Here is a 16,282-nt window from a genome sequence, read left to right as displayed (position 1 = left end):
CCTTCTCATCTTCCTCTGCCCTCTCCTCCTTCTCCCCTGTCTACTCTTTTTCTGTTCACCGTTTCTTTCCCTTTCCTGCTCCTCTTCCCTTTCCAGCACCAACTTCTATGTATCACAGGCTAGCTTTGAACTCACGAGGCTCCTGCCTCAGCCTCCCAGGAGCTGGCATTGTGTTAATGAACCACCACACTGGACTGGTTCCTCTTCTGTGAGTATGTGTACTGTGGATGTGCTCATATAAGGACAGTGGAGGACGCTGATTATTCTGCTTTGTCAGTCCACACCTTATTCCCTGGAGACAGGGTCTCTCACTGACCCTGGAGCTAGGCTAGACATCTTCCTGTCTCTATCCCTCTCAGTTCTGGAATTACAAGAGCAGGATCCTACTCAGCATCTTTATGGGTCCCGGGGATTTGAACTTAGATCCTCATGCTTGCATATTAAAGACTTTTTCTCACCAAGGAATCACTTCAGCCCCAATGCTTGTCTTGACTCCCCCAATATTATGCCCTCTCCACTCAGTGCAAAGTGGCTACTCAGAAATTTTGTTTGTTGAATGAATGAATGAACATACATTTTCAGATGGTCATAATTTATGAAGTATTTCTTCTTTCTCCTCCTCCTTCTTCTGGATAGTTTTCTTCTCTTTTTGGGAACAAGTCTGATGGAGGAGAGTTGACTGAGTTCAGGTGATGAGGTAAGTCTGATGGAGGAGGACTGACTGTGCTGGTGATCAGTGTACCTAAGTCTGGTGGAGGAGGCTTGACTAAGTGTGGGTGATCAAGATATTTGCTTAGTGAGAAATGAGGAAGAATCGTGTGGGCTTTTCAGACAAACCTCCTCCTTGCACTAGTGTGATGGATTGACTCCGTGGGATTTCTGTGGGCTAGGGAGGAAGAGACAGAACACTGAGTCCTTGCCGAGCCAAGAACTGCGCACAGTCATTCCATGTGGTGCCTGTGCAGGGGACCTGGACAGGAAACAAGCAGTTGGCTTTGGCAAATAGCAGGTGTTATTTAAATAGCAAAGCCAGTGTGAGTCTAGTCAGGAGTACATGTGGGTTCACAGCACGTGTCTGGAGGCTCAGAGGAGTGGGAAATAATGGGGCCACCAGCAGCCATGTGCATGCTGGGGGTGTCCTGTGGTACGTACAGCTGAATGAATGTCCCTGGCTTCTTCAGCCTTGGACGGCCATTTTACTTTATTAACAATATGTCATAATTGGGCTTTCTGTACTGCTATTTTGTGGTCTTTGTGCATGTGTGCATGTGTGCATGTGTGTGGGGGGTGTACGCAAGTGGAGATGAGCAAATACCTCAGGTTTTGGTCTTAGCCTCTCTCATTGTTTGAGACAGTGTCTCTGTTTGCTGTTGAGCAAGCTCAGCTAAGTGACTCAGATTCTCCTGTCTTTTCCTTTCTTCTCGCCGTAGGGATGCAAATGGATTAGATTTCCAGGTGAGCCATCTGGAAATGGATTCCATCAATTCTGGGGATTTGAACTCAGGTCCTCGTGCTTGTGCAGCAAGCCCTTTGCCCAATGAGCCATCATCCCAGCCCTGTGCTAAGTCTTGTATTCACTCTACCCTTTTGCAGGGCATGTGTGTCTATGATGACATGGCCCTGGGATGTTGCTGATTACCTATGGCTACTATACACTGGATGATATACAAACATATGCCAGATATATGTACTAACTGAATATATATCTCTACATCTTTATCTCCAAAGTAAATGGAGTAAGAATATTGAAGACAGCTGTTCTCACATGCTCGTTACGGCACCACTGATGATAGCAGTCAAAACTTCCACATATCAATAAAAGAATACAGAAGACAAGGGATACATCCAGGTATAGCACTACAAGTTTGTTGTTCTAGAACATGGGATTTAGGAGCAGGAGGATCAGGAGTTCAGGGACATCCTCAGTTACATATACACAGGTCAAGGCTAGCCTGACATATACATGAGAATCATAGGAGACCCTGACGCAGAGAAAATGAGCAAGGGCCTGACAGAAGGCTCATCTGGACCAAGCACCTGCCATTCAAACCTGATGACTGGAGTTTTAACCCAAGAATCCATGTCAAAATGAGAGAACTAATTCCTCAAAGTTCCTTTTGGATGTCCACACACTTATTGAATGTTTGTACTCACCAAACAGTACAATCAACAATGAAATTGAACAAGTAGACAACACAACAACAGACCCAACAAAGAAAATGTGGTAAAAATACTTAGTAGAATACTATTTATCTAGAAAAACTGTTTCCTATATAATGCCGACCTAGGAGGCATTATACAAAGTGAGCTAGATAATTCAGGGACAGAAAAGCAAACAGTTCATAATCTGAGTCGTATATGGGATATAAGAAGCTGGTCCTCTGGAGTGGAGTGGGATGGGGGCATGCAGTCGTGGGCTGTGAGAGAGAGGGGAGGAATGAAAGATTGTGAATAGATATGTAATTACAATTAAATAGTCACAGGGCAGGGGTAAAGGGATGGGGATCACAGTACATTTGTATAAAAATGGCCTTGTGTCCTACACGTCGTATTTCAAATGCATTTGCTCTGAGATCCTGAAAGCAGAATCAAGTTATGTGTTGACAAGGTAGATTTTTGTGGATTGGAATGAGCAATACTTCAAGAGACTCTGTTAGCGGTGACTTACTCTTTTGAAAGGAGTGTAGCCTAGTTTGTAGTTTAGGAGCTTCCTGTCAAACTGTTCAATGATCTCCTAAGGCTGAAGTGCTTGCAGGCTCAGTGAACACAACACTTTCCTCAAATCCTCCAGGATGGAGCGTGAGGGTGTGTTGCTCTGTGGTAGATCTCTTGTCAACCATACAGAAAGAGAGAGAGAGAGAGAGAGAGAGACAGAAACAGAGACACAGAGACACAGAGACAGAGAGACGGAGAGAGACAGAGAGACAGAAGAGAGAGGGAGAGAGGGAGAGAGGGGGAGAGGGAGAGAGGGAGAGAAGGAGGGAAGGAGAGAGGGAGAGAGGGAGAGAAGGAGGGAGGGAGAGAGGGAAGGAGGGAAGAAGGGAAGGAGGGAGAGAGAGAGAGTCTTTCAATGAATATTAAAGACTGTTACTTCTATTTCTAATTCTGGGTATATGTTTATGGGTTTGTGCATGGGAGTGCAGGTGCTTGTAGAGGACCTCTGTACTGGCTGGTTTTGTGTGTCAACTTGACACAGGCTGGAGTTATCACAGAGAAAGGAGCTTCATTTGGAAATGCCTTCATGAGATCCAACTGTGGGGCATTTTCTCAGTGATCAAGAGGGAGGACCCCCTTGTGGGTGGTGTCATCCCTGGGCTGGTGCTCTTGGGTTCTATAAGAGAGCAGGCTGAGCAAGCCAGGGGAAGCAAGCCAGTAAGAAACATCCCTCCATAGCCTCTGCATCAGCTCCTACTTCCTGACCTGCTTGAGTTCCAGTCCTGACTTCCTTTGGTAATGAACAACTGTGTGGAAGTATAAGCTGAATAAACCTTTTCCTCCCCAACTTGCTTCTTGGTCATGATGTTTGTACAGGAATAGAAACCCTGGCTAAGACAACCTCTTAGATCTGGAGTTTCAGGCAGTTGTGAACCACTTGATATGGGCTCTGGGAACCAAACCTGGGTCCCCTGGAAGAGCAGCAAGTACTCCCGACCACCAAGCCATCTCTCCAATTCCCATGATGAACATCTTTTGTGACCTTCCTGTCTTGCTCTAAGGACCTGAGTTTTGATCCTCAGTATTGTACCTCTAATCCCATAACTGATGGGGTAGAGGCAGGAGGATCACTGGGTTTCACAGAGCACTGGGTCTAGCTAAGTCATCAAACTTAGAATTCAGTGTAAGACTCTGTCATGAAAAATAAGTGTCTAGTGATTGAGGCCGATCCCCAGTGTCAGCCTTTTGCTTCCTCACACACACTTGTACCCACACATGTAAATGAATCCCATATAGGTACTACCCATGATAATTTAATAGAAAGGCTTAAGATCATATATTACAGTCAACCCCCATTATGGGAAAATTCTATATTTGCAAATTTGACAACTCACTGAGGTTTATTTTAATCTCCCCAATCAATACTTTCTGTATTTTTAGAGTTGTTCTCAGACTTGCACAAGGGCAAACAAAGCTGTATTCTGCTTGTGTCAGCTCCTCTATAGTCAGGACTAGAAGCCGGGATCAGAATAGGTAGAAGGTTCCGCTCTGGGACCAGCTTGACAAGGTTTGAATGCCTGATCTGGCGGTGGTGAGAGAGGAGCCTCAGGGAAGTCACGTAGCACTTCCGAAACTTATTTTCTCACTTGTAAAATAAAGTAGAATCTACCAGCATGAGTTGTGTCTAGAGTTTCAGATGGTGATCTATATGAGATGTGTATCTGTGTGTTATTTCCCTGGGAGCAATGGTTCAGTTTGTGCTAAATAGGGTTCTCCAACACTAAATGAAACTACTGGGGATTGTGGGAATTGGGTCTATATATTAAGATATAATTACATGGTAAGGCAACTATTAATTTCTTTGTCTTGTTTTGGGGCTATTGGAAGTGGCTCCCTCCAATAAAACACATCTGGATTTCTACTGGTGCAGCACCCAACCTTAAACACTCTAATGCGTTTCTGCAAACCCTGCCTCTCACCCTCATAGCACTTTAATCCCAATATGATCATTTTCTTAAAACAAATTCCTTTTGTCTCATCTCGCTTCCGTGACCTGCAGTTGTGAACTCTCTCTGTGTGGTGACAAGCAGCAGGCAGAAACAACCCGAAGGAGGAAGGTTTATTTCGGCTCACTGTTTTGGTGGATTCAGTCCACCATAGAGGGGAAGGCACAGAGGGGGCAGTTCCCATCAAAATGGTGGAGGCAGGAGGAAGCGAAGAGATGTTTACTTCATGGCTAAAAGGGCTCAGAGGACTAGAGGGGAAGCCATGAGAGATAAAATATCTCCCCGGGAAAATGTTTTCTCCAGGTCAGCCTTAATTTCTCTCTCTTCACAGCCTCCTAAAACAGCCCTACTGCAGACAAGCAAGCATGTGCATCATGATCCTATGGAGAACATGTCTTATTAAGCTCTAGCAGAGATTGGAAGGTAGAAGCATTCAGAGACCTGGGATTCTTGCTGTCTGCTGGGAGAGTATAACAAACTAGTCCACAGCCATTAACAGATTATTTCACTCATTCCTTTATTCATTCATCTATTTATCTATTCATTCATTTATTCAGGCTAATTTTCAATTGTGTTTGTGTTCATGTGTGTGTGTGTGTGTGTATGTGTGTGCGTGTGCTTGTGTATGTGTGTGTGTGTTTGTGTGCATGTACGTATGCATGTGTGTGTGCACATGTGCATGTGTACATGAGCACCATGACTTCAGAGGTCAGAAGAGGGTATTGGATGCCCTGGATGGTCTGAATGAACCCTGTGAAACAGCCAAAAGAAACATTCCTCCCCTAGGAAGTTTCTGTCAGGTGTTTCATGCAAGAAGAATGCTAACTAATAGAGCATCACCAGGCAGCTGCCATACCTGCTTGCCATTTACTGATTTCTATAGCTAAAGATATAAGATGTCCTTGAACTCCTGGTCCCCTTGCTTTTGCCTCCAAAGTGCTAGGATTCTGAGCTCTCTCTCTCTCTCCCCCCCCCTCTCTCTCTCTCTCTCTCTCTCTCTCTCTCTCTCTCTCACACACACACACACACACACACACGTGCGCGCACGCGCGCACACACCTCCCCTCACCCTCTTTCTCTTTTTCCTGTGAGTAGCCCAGTATAGATGGAACCAGTCCTCTGCAAAAGCAGCAAGTCTTCTTAATCATAGAGCCATTTTTTCAGCACCCTACCCCCTATTTAAGTGTGTGTGTGTGCGTGCAGGTGCACATGTGTAGATGTATGTGGGTTCCCACAGAAGTCAAAAAGGGGTGTCAGAATCCTTGATCCTGGAGTTACAGGCACTTGTGAGCTTCCCAATACCGGTGCTTGGATCCCAGCTCCGGTCCTCTGATAGAACAGTAAGTGCTCTTACCACTGAGCCATCTTTTTTGTCTGTGTTGTTACCTTCTTACAATTAAGATAGTTATATATTGCCCTCACTCTTATTATTAAAACTTATAATCAGAGAATGTTATATATGTATATATGAATATGTATATGTTTGTTTTCATGACCTTTTATAAGTTGTAAAAATAATTATGACATTCTACCCCAAATGATTTCAATACATACTCTAGTACTAAGATCAAGTCCCTACACATGACATTATTATGGTTACACTTGTAGCATCTATACTAATTTTCTGCTATCATCTTGCATCTAAGAGCTATCCAGATGCACTCAAGTGGCTTCCACAGCTTTTTCTCCTTTGAACCAAGATTCGATCGAGTTATGTTTTGTACTGTGTTATTCTGCCTCTCTTGATTTATTTAGAAAAGAACAGACCCTATGTCTGTTCTTTTATGCCTGGAGAGAATTTATCTTACTACTTGAATCTTTTTCAAGGGTAATTGCCTGTTTAAGCCAAAATAGTAAGATAGTGGGGGGCTTATAACGAAAAAAATATATGGTGACGTTAGCTCTGAAATCAAATGGGGAAAGATGGAGGTCTTCCTATTTTCATATGTGGGGTGTGTGTGTGTGTGTGTGTGTGTGTAGTTCTTGCTAGCCAGCTTATTCTGGGGCTCTCCTTTTTCTTTGTTCTGTGGTCAGAATTACAGGCAGCTTCCATGCTCCACATGGCTTCGGCTTGAGTTCTGGGGTTTCGAACTCTGGTCTTTACGCTTTGGTCTCAAAGCCTTAGGAACTTGCAGTCTTCCTACTCCCACTTCGGAGCTATGGAGATTGTAGGTGTATACCCAGTGTGGGGAAACCCTGCTAATTAAGGTTGTAGTCCACCATTGTCTGGACAGCTTTCAGAGCTTGGCACAAAATGGGGGGATCTCCTTTACCTGAAAGGTTTCTCCTTCTCTGACCTTGTCTGGGAAGCCCCAAACTTCCACTCCATCTATTTGCAGAATGTCATGTAGCTTTGGTGAGATTACCGCGTCAACTTCCTTTCTCCTGATAAGAACCTGTCCAGCAAGCACCTGGAATTCTAAGAATGGCTGTCCATGCAAATGAGGCATTATCCAGGACCCCAAGTCCCTGTCCTAGAAATCCCTACCCCACTCCCCAAAACTATATAGCCCTTGATTCACCTTTATTAAAGCTGAACTGCCTCTCTGGAGCTGAACCCAGAGATAAGCCTGTCATTTCTATCACACTCAAGGGCTGTCCAAACCCTTCAGCTCCCCTTGTCCCCGTGGGATGGTGGCCAACAGCCTCAGGGGAGAAGGGAGAATCACATGACAACACATGGGTCCTGTATCCCCCACTAAAGAGCAGGGGAAAGAGAAGGCTCGTAATTTACCGATCCTCAAACACTCTAAGATCTAGAATCGCTCATTAATTGAACTGGATTACAGTGTGCAATGTCCTGTGCTGTATCTTTCTTGTATGGTAAAAAAAAAAGGGGAGTCTTGGTGATGACTCTGCACACATGTGCCTGTGAACCTGTGTGCCTGTGTGTGTGTGTTGTGTAGGTCAGAGGACAAACTTAAGTGATTTTAGGATCCATCTACTTTCTTGGGACAGGGTCTTTCACTAACCTGGTCCTTTCCAAGTATTTAGGGCTGACAGCGTGCCCAGAGCCTTCCCATCTCTGCCTCCCAGCTCTGGAATTACAGATACACATCATCACACCTGGCTTTTTTGGAAATTGCTGTGACTCAAACTCAGGCCCTCACTTGCTCAGCAACTGTCTTCCCCACTGAGTCACTCTCCCAGTCCCCAGGAAGTGACTTCTGTTGGCTCGAACAGTCATGGTATCTCAAGGAATCTAGGTGGAGGAAAAACAAACTAAAACCAGGAATCTAACAGGAATAACTCCCCTCCCCAGAGCAGCACTTCACAGCCTCTTCCTTCTCTTGACTTTTCGAGCTGTGTCTATTTTCAGAGAAGTACGTCCCACATACTTTTCATTAATTAACATTGTTTTCTCAGAGCTTTTTTTTGTGATATCTCAGGGATCTTTTTTACTTTCAGGATTTTCTGTCTTGGTTGCTTAGTTGTATTTGCCTCGGTGAGCTCTAAGGATCCCTCACTTGCGAGGATTAAGGCCCTTGGGTTTGTAAACCTGCGATATTAGATTAGATCCATCCACGCCTTCCTCCTAGCCCTTCCCCTTGGAAGAACATGGTGCTTTCTGTCAAACTGAACATGTTGGTTACTTCCTCATTACTGAAATGAGATACCTGATAGAAGCAACTTGAGAGGAAGGGTTGACTTTCGTTCACGGTCTTGGGTTGACTTTGGTTCACAGTCTTGGGTTGACTTTGGTTCACGGTCTTGTGTTCTACTTCCTCATGGTAGGGGGAACACGGCAGCACCAGAATAAGGCAGATTTAGTTGTATCCACAGTCAGGAAGCAGGGAAGGTTGGTGCTCAGCTCTCCTGTTCATTAATTCCAGGACCTCAACCCATCCACTCCCCATTCAGGGTGGGACTCCCCATCTTAACTTATTCCTTCTACAAAGGCCCTCACAGGCATGTCCAGAGGGGTGTCTCCTGGGTGATCTTGTCAAGTTCAGACTCAATATTAATCATCATACCAAGAGAGCCAAATTTCAGAATCACTACCAGTTTCCACAACAGTCCTGACTGGAAGAGGATACATAAGCCGTCTGTAGATGATGCCTGAATTATTACTGACATGAGTGGCTGCAGTCTGGCTTCCCATGTTCTGTCCCATCGAGAGGTGCTGCTTTCATGGTTTCTGCTGGGATGAGACTTTGTCCTGGTATATGTGGTAGGGATCCACGTCTTTCTCTCTGGTCTATTCCTGTAGGTGCTTCTGACCACTTCTAGATAGAGGTCAATTTCTCTTTAAATGTGGGTTAACTGCACAGTCAAGAATACTCCATGCAGAACAAGACCCGGTCAAGTTACATGTATGACTAGATATGTAGACAAGGGTTTCCATTTGTGTAATGGTTCTTACACTTTGACATGTTCTAGGATCTTTCGGAAAGCTTGCCAGTTTCATATTGCTAGGCCTTGCCCTATGCTTTCTGATTCTGAAGGTCAAATACAGCAAGACCCTCACTGTGTGTGTGTGTGTGTGTGTGTGTGTGTGTGTGTTTACATGTGGACTTGAGAGTTGTATTTGCTGGTATGCCTATGCAGGCTGGTCAGTAAGCTCCAGCTGTCAGTGATCCTCCTGCCTCTGACTCCCTGTGATGGGATATTAAGTGCATGCCACCACAACTGACTCTTTGCCTTGAGTCCTGCGGTCCAACTCAGTTCTTCATGCTTACGCCTCAAGAACTTTACTGATTGAGCCATGTCCCACCCCTAGCACAAATCATTCCAGTGAGCCTAGGGAACCCTGCCTTGAAAACCCTTGAAATTTCAGCAAGGGAAGCAGTGACTGGGAACAGGGAAGGCTCTGGTAGGAGGCCATGATTGCTGAGTCTGCCCAGATGGTCCTCTGGAGCCCTTCCCCGGCAGGCACAGGGCCCACAGTGTTACTGCCAAGTTGGCATCCCCGGCCCTCCTGCCTGGGCTCTTAGCAGCAGGAAGGAAGAGTTATATAATCCACAGTGTCACCACCTCCAGCTCTAGCTTGCTCCATGCTCTGCCTTCTAAGGCAGATTTCCCTCTGTGTGCCTTTGCCAAGGAATTTGTGAGAGCAGGGACTGGGGATGCTCTACTTGGGGGAATATTATATAAAAAGAAACCCAAAAGAAGTTATTTTTGGAGGTCTGGAAGCTCTTTCCCCCTGGAAAATCAATGTCAGAAGCATAAGATTTGGGAGAAATATAAAGGTGAAGAAGAAGAGGTGGTGGTGGAGGAGGAGGAGGAGGAGGAAGGGGAGGAGGAGGGAGAGGAGGAGGAAGAGGAAGGTTGACTTAAAAAATCCGGCTCCTTCATGAAATTCTTAGGCAAATGGATGGAGCTAGAGAACATCATACTAAGTGAGGTAACCCAGACTCAAAAGGTGAATCATGGTATGCACTCACTAATAAGTGGATATTAACCTAGAAAACTGGAATACCCAAAACATAATCCACACATCAAATGAGGTACAAGAAGAAAGGAGGAGTGGCCCCTTGTTCTGGAAAGACTCAGTGAAGCAGTATTTGGCAAAACCAGAATGGGGAAGTGCGAAGGGGTGGGTGGGAGGACAGGGGGAGAGAAGGGGGCTTACGGGACTTTCGGGGAGTGGGGAGCTAGAAAATGGGAAATCATTTGAAATGTAAATAAAAAATATATCGAATAAAAAAAATCCGCTCCTTTACAATAAAGGATAGAAACAATGAGGGGGGAAAATCTCTTCATGGTAGTGTAGGCTTGTAATCCCAGCACTCAGGAGACTGAGGTAGGATGAACAGGAGTTCTAGGCCAGCCTGGGCTACACAGTGAATTCAAGGTTAGAGTAGGTTACATTAGACCCAACAAAACAAAACAATAAGAGAAATAATGAAGGTAAGAGACAGACGGGCTAACAGAAGGGATGCCATTGAGTCTTACTAGGAATAGGAACCGACCACTCAGAGGTATGGATACCACTTTGTCCCCTCCTTTCGTAGACAGATGTTCACAGTGTCTGGGAAGTGGTACCTGTGGTGGTTTAAACAGATTTGGCTCCTGTAGATTCATGTCTTTTGATGCTAGGCCGTAGAGAGTAGCACTGTTAGGAGGTGTGGCCTTATTGGAGTAGGTGCAGCTTGTGGGAGGAAGTGCATCGCTGTGTAGACAGGCTTTGATGCCTCCTAAGAACCGAGTTGTAGAACTCTCAGCTCCAGAGTCTCTAGAACCATGCTGGCCTGTATGCTGCATGTTTCCTGCCAGGATAACAATGGACTAAAGCTCTGAAACTATAAGCCAGCCCCAACTAAATGCTTTCCTTTATAAGGGTTATGTTGGTCATGGTGTCTGCTCACAGCAGTAAAACCCTGTGACAGTACCTTCAATCCTGAGAGTGGGGAAAGAGAGCGGGAGCAAGGCTAGCTCATGTCTCAAATGATCCCTATGTACAGATACAGACTTGGTAGATTCTAACTCTAAGATTAAGGCTCTAAAGGTCCCTGCAAAGGAACCTAAGCAAGGTCTACATTAAAACCAGTGGGACACAGTGCACAGTACATCTGCGTGACCCCTAAAACTCAAAATTCAGGTCAACTAAAACCAGTCTTCCTTCCTTCCTTCCTTCCTTCCTTCCTTCCTTCCTTCCTTCCTTCCTTCCTTCCACACATCCTTCCTTCCATACTTCCTTCCTTCCTGCCTTCCATACATCCCTCCTTCCTTCCATACATCCTTCCTTCCATATATCCATCCTTCCTTCCTTCCTCCCCTTCTCCTCCTCCCTCTCCCCCTCTCCTTCTTTTGGAGACAAGGTTTTGCACAGTAGCCCAGGCTGCCCAACATACTATATTTAGTACAGGTTAGCCTCAAGCTCACGGCATTTCCTCCTGCCTCAGCTTCCCAAGTATTGGTACTTTATTTGAAGCCTCTCATGGAGTCAGCCTAGCCTTCTCACTACATCCCCAGCCCAACAGAGTCTTGCTATGTTCGGAAGCTGGTTTGGAGCTTGTGATCCCTCTGTCTTGTCTTCTGGGGTGCTGAATTTAAATAAGTGTGCTCCTGTGTTTGGCCTTAGTGTCCTTGTTCTCTTTGAATGTCAAAATTCCTTTGTATGTTTTCAAGTGAGGCCTTACAGCTTCCCCTCTGGGGACAGGATCCGAGCTGGTCTTGTCAGTAGAGGAGCCAAGCTCTTTGCAGGCAGATGACTGCGACCTCCTGGCTTTCCCTGCCATTTAGAAGAAAACATCTTGCACCTGGGCAGAAGACTGACCACACTTCTAGAGAATTACAATTTACATGAGAATGACAGGGTGCACCACAGAGAGACTGACTGGGCTTTGCCCACAGCCAAATCCCTTCTGCCTGACTACATTTGATTTGAATTCCTCTAGAAACACCAGTTCCACAATGCTTGGGCAGTATTGAAAAGGTCAGCGGAGGCAATGTCAGACATGATCTGTGGCTGCTCTACAAGTGCTCTGGCAGCCATGCATAACAATATATTACAGTGGCCAGCAGCCTTCCTGGCTCAAGGAGAATCTCTCTATATAGTTGGTAGCAAGAGATTTTTTATTTACATTTTTTGGGTGTGTGGATACCTATATGTGTACTCAGGTGCACATAGATTTGTGCATGTGTGTGCATGTGTTGTGGGTTATAATCATGTACCACCCAAGGCTTTTCTCATGTGGATTCTGTTGACTCTCATCTCCTCTTGGATGCATAGTAAGGACTTTATTGACCAAGTTGTCCAAGATGTCTTCCCAGCTCTCTCCCTCTCCCTCTCTCTCTCCCTTTGCCCACCCCCATCCATCTGTGTGTGTGTGTGTGTGTGTGTGTATGCTCTTGAATGAACATGCATGTGAGAATGCTCAGGTATTTTACCTTCCCTCCTTTCTTCTTCTCCTTTTGAACGTCAGTATACCTGGAGCTAATATTTTCTCTTTTCTTTCCAAGATAAATGTTTTGATCCGGCTTCTACAGGCAGGCCTGCTCAGGGTGTTTGCACATTAAATATAAATTGCAGCAACTCAGGGGCTTAGACGCCTGCACACAGTGCTTGCCTTGGAGAGATTTTGGTCTAATAGAAACCTTGTGATCTGCTGCCCTGCTTCGCCTCAGGCAAAGTTATGTCGAGGGCTTGTTCTCCGGGCTTTCAAAAAGCTTGCCTATGATACTTAGAGAGTGAAAAAAGACGGATTTACAGTCAAGAGCCTACGGTACAGTCGGCTTAGATCCAGAGGAGCACGCACAGAGACAAAGTGGGGTTACAACGGGTTTATTAGGGGTCCCTTATGGGAAGAGGAGGAAGGAAACAGAACTGGACTAAGGAAGGAGGAGAGAGAGACTCAGAGTGATGCTTTGACCAGCAGGCGGCAGGAGTTCAAGGTCAGCTCGGCCCATGGGGCATCCGCAGAGTGTAGAAATGTCAGCCCTGAGTTTCACCCTCATTCATGATCAGGCTACTGCCTATGGGATGACCGTGAGCCCGAGGCCTTTGTGTGCTTGAGCTGAATGAGGGACAGTTGGAGTCTTTGCACCCTGCCAGTGATGACAGGGGCAGGAGACAGAAGTGGATTAAGTAGATTTAGAGGCAGAGGCCCCCCAGAGTGAACAGTTCTGATTCTTGTCCTTGGCCAGAAGCAGAAAATGTCCTTTGTTCTGTTCTGGCCAGAGGACAGAGGCACTAGGAAAGTGTGGGGTGGTGTCTTGATTGCTGTGATCAGACCCTGTGACCAAAAGCAACTTGGGAAAGTCAGGGCAGGAACTCAAGGTAGAAACTTGGAATCAGGAGCTGGGACAGAGACCACACTTACTGGCTTCCTCTTCGGGGCTTGCTCAGCTTACTTTCCTATACAACTCAGCACTACCTGTTCATTGGGGGCACTGCCCACAAGTGATCTGGGCCCCCTTCTGTGTCCATCATCAATCAAGACAGTTCCCCCCCCCCCCGCCCCAAGACGTGCCAATAGGAGATACTTCCTCATGGAGATACTTCTCATGGAGATACTTCCTCAGCTCTGAGTTCCTCCTCCCAGATGTCCTGTATTGTGTCAAGCTGACATAAAACTAATCAACACAGGTAGGGGTAGGCGAGGGGTCTTTTTTTCTGGTTTCCTTTCTCCTCAATGAGATCCCCTTTTCTAGAAACCATATGTGGGGACATTTCTGAAACCAAGAGGCATCTGGATGCCTTGTAAATAGGGAGTGGATTAGCCAGCTCAGGCCCCTGTCCTTGCCTCTGTGTGGTGAAGCTATGCCAACCCCAAGGCTGTGACCCTTGGATGGTACCTTGTTTCCTTGGACTCCCTCATTCTGTACAGAGGGAGTGCAGATTTGTTTTCTTTCCTTAAGAGCCCTGTAATAGCATACACTCTAAAACTCAGTCTCTGTGGCCAGTGAATTTTGATCTTTGAACTTGTGTGTGTGTGGGTGGGTGTGTGGTGGTGGAAAGACCCTGGAAACTACTCAGTGGCTCAATGACAGTTTTGTGTAACTAAGTCTGGTACCCTAACTCCTAAAATAGGTTTACTACAATCTGAGAAAGCATCTTCTGAATTCAAAGATATCTCTAAATGTTCTATATTAATGGGTAATCACAGCAGGTTCTGTGCAATTGAAACCAAGCAACTCTAGCGGCAAAAGTTATTTGGCCTTAGGGCATCCCTTCGTGGGGGTCTAAGAAACATAACTCTCTTCGCTGTACTGCTTCAGCTTGGTCCTTAGCTCCTCTGATTGCAATGTCTCTTCTGCGGTATGGTGAACTGAGCTCTTTTTTCTCTAGGGAGGTAGAGAGGAATTTGGGGCATGATTCAACAGAAGAGGCAAGGCTCAGCTATAGAAGACCTGCCTAGAATCTCCCAGGGAGGGACTGGGGGCGTGGCTCAGTAATAGAGCCTTGCCTAGAATCCCCCAGTGAAGGGCTGGGGGCGTGGCTCAGTGGGAGAGCCCCTGCCTAGAATTCCCCATTGAGGGGCTGGGGGCGTGGCTCAGTGGCAGAGCCCCTGCCTAGAATCCCCCAGGGAGGGGCTGGGGGTGTGGCTCAGTGGTAGAGCTCCTGCCTAGAATCCCCTAGTGAGGGGCTGGGGGTGTGGCTCAGTGGTAGAGCTCCTGTATAGAATCCCCCAGGGAGGGGCTGGGGGCGTGGCTCAGTGGCAGAGCCCTTCCCTAGAAGCCTGTAATGAGGATTGGGGAGTGTGCTCTACAGTTGGGCCACTTGCTCAGCGTGTATCAAGTTCTCGACTTCCATTACTGACACAATGTCTCCCCAAATAAAAACTGCTGAGAGAGGCAGGGGTAAGGCTGGTCATGGTGGGTGGGTAGGTTTCACACATTTGTGAATTTAAATGTTATTATGAATAGGGAGGGAGCCATGGAAAGGCACTCTAAGGAGGAGAAAAAATCTGGAGATGAGAGACTCAGGCATGTCAAGAGAGAAGACATCTGGGACCATCAAGGAAATGAGGATTATTTTGGTTTATGACTGGAGTTTTACTCAGTGCTAGGTTGGCCTCACTGCTTGGTTCGTTAATATTGTCTTATGCCAGGGATGGAACCCATGGCCTTATGCACACCAGTTACCGTTGAGTTATATCCTGGGGGTGTACCCCAGGCCTCTGTGCTTTGGAACCTTGGAGTCACATGACAAATGGAACCCCCTGGCAAAGCAACTCACTCAGGCAGTTCAGGGTGGGGTAGGGTGGGGTGGGGGAGTAGGGGGGTGGGGGGTAGGGGAGGGGAGAGAAGGAAGGAGGAGCAAAGGAGAGAACATGAGGAGGAACGAAGAAGGAGAAAGGAAAGAAAGGAAGGGGAGGGGAGAAGGAGAGGCAGATGGGGAGGAAGAGAGGATGAAGAGGAAAAGAGAGGAGGAAGGAAAGAAAGGAAGGGAAAGGGGAAGGACAAGAGGGGAGGGAAGAAGAGAGAGGATGGGACAGGGAGGGGAAGGGTGGAGATAAGGATAAATAGAGGAAGGGAGAGAAGAAGGAGAAAGGAAGAGAAAACGAAGGAAGGGGAAAGAAGGGAGGAAGATGTCCAAATAATTCCCTGAAAGGGTACGCCTCCCTCCTCTTAAAGGTATCACCACCTCCTCACAGCATCAAGCTGGACATAAAGCCCTAGCCACACAGGCCATTGAAACATACACCAGATTCAAATTGATGTATCAAACCCTTAAGGGAAAAATGGCTGCCTCGCATCCATGCCACTCCAGTTCCTGTAAGCAATTCTCATCCATCTGTCCAGAGTCATGTGTAGACAGGCACCGGGGGCAGAACTAGCCTAACTTGGCAGTGTGGCTAAGAGAGCTCAACTCACCAAGGCAAGCGGTCCTTGAAACTGGGTAACCACTTAACTTGAGGTAGCTGTCTGAACTAATTCAGCCTCAGGATACCGGTGGACCCTGGGATGCCGGAAGTAACCCCTCACTCACCTTCTCTTTTCCACGTCCAAGGTTTTCTGGACACTGGAGGTCAGTAGATTAGCGTTTCCCTTGTCCTGGTCCGGGATCTGGCCTCTGAGGCTTGTCTACCTCCCTTAAATGTTCTTAACTTCTCAGCCATGCAATTGAGTGATGACTCTCTCTTATGAACTCACATGATAGACCCGCTTAGGAGAACATCAGACCTGGTATTCAATTTGTCAACCCTGATGATACAGCCCATGAAGTTGTTTAG

Source organism: Apodemus sylvaticus, chromosome 22 (assembly GCF_947179515.1).
Source record: "Apodemus sylvaticus chromosome 22, mApoSyl1.1, whole genome shotgun sequence".
NCBI lineage: Eukaryota > Metazoa > Chordata > Mammalia > Rodentia > Muridae > Apodemus > Apodemus sylvaticus.
This window is presented reverse-complemented; position numbering follows the sequence as displayed.